We start from the raw sequence: 1,276 nt of genomic DNA, 5'->3' as shown, positions 1-1,276 counted from the left end.
TCTGCAATAGGTACACCAGGGGTGACCCCAAATTTTAATTTCCCCTTTGTGGATCCTGGAACTATGATATCCTGAAACATTTAAAGGAGGATTGTTTCATGTATACATGGAAAGATTAGGTTCTGACACAAGTTGCCAAGAATGTAACCAAAACCTCACTAAAGATGTTGAGAGAACCACTGGGAAGTCCTGTCAATTTCCTGTTCAAGTGTGACCCACTAAGACCATACCCTGTCCCCGTCTCACAACAGCTAAAGACCAAATAATTGACTTCCTCTTCCTCGGCCCCTAGAGTCACCTAAAATCGCCTTGAGTAGAGTTCCAACAAGTGTCCTGGTGTTCCACTTTCAAAGATGCCAACCGGAGATGCCCAGAGCTTTGCTATAAAGTGCCTCTTAATCTCATATAAAACTCAGCCTCACCAAGACTCAAGTCACAGTCCGAGTGTCCTGGTGTGCTAGGGCACTTGCAGAGAATCTGCTGGTCTTGATTCACTGGCGGAGACAATCGGTGCCCAGATTAGAAACATGCCCTACCTGGGGTTTTAGAAAGCGGGCTGGCAGTCATCTTTCCTCACACCTATCAGGCAGATGGTACCTGCCATGGTGTATTGTAAAGTTCTAAAAAATAAAAAAATTAGAACAAAGAAAAATTCAGCCTCAAAGCATTAGCACTGCAATCCTCAAGCCATTAAGAAGGCACGTCCTAGAAATAATTAGAATATTTTTCCATCTAGAAAAGGCAGAATATGGCCGGGAATTGTGGCTCATACCTGTAATCCCAGTATTTTGGGAGGCCGAGGCAGGTGGATCACCTGAGGTCAGGAGTTCAAGACCAGCCTGATTAACATGGTGAAACCCCATCTCCACTAAAGATACAAAATTCACTGAGCATGGTGGTGCACACTTGTAATCCCAGCTACTTGGGAGGCTGAGGCAGGAGAATTGCTTGAATCCAGGAGGCGGAGGTTGTAGGGAGCCGAGATCATGCCATTGCACTCCAACCTGGGCAACAAGAGTGAAACTCCGCCTAAAGAAAATAAAAGAAAGAAAAGGCAGAATATTTGAATATTTTAGAACAACTGAAAATAAGTTAAGTCTCTTCTCAGATAACTCTAGACTGCAGAAGGCCAGGTGAGAAAGGAATTGTTTGTATTTCAAAAAAAAATATCTTAGTCGACTAAGAAGCATTAAGAAGATACATTCTATATACATAAAGAGAAACTAGAGAAAGAGGAAAATTAAAGATTTGGGGACTAGGTTATGATAAAAGCAAC

General features: G+C 42.6%; 1 non-coding gene across 1 annotated transcript; it reads left to right on the top strand.

The window, feature by feature from the left end:
- Nucleotides 1–420: 420 nt before the first annotated feature.
- LOC116268742 lies at nucleotides 421–531 on the top strand. The gene has a single exon (XR_004175909.1). It is a non-coding gene; the product is annotated as a small nucleolar RNA SNORA3/SNORA45 family (small nucleolar RNA).
- The last annotated feature ends 745 nt before the right edge of the window (nucleotides 532–1,276 follow it).

Source organism: Papio anubis, chromosome 8 (genome assembly GCF_008728515.1).
Source record: "Papio anubis isolate 15944 chromosome 8, Panubis1.0, whole genome shotgun sequence".
NCBI classification, from domain to species: Eukaryota; Metazoa; Chordata; class Mammalia; order Primates; family Cercopithecidae; genus Papio; species Papio anubis.
This window is presented reverse-complemented; position numbering and strand designations above follow the sequence as displayed.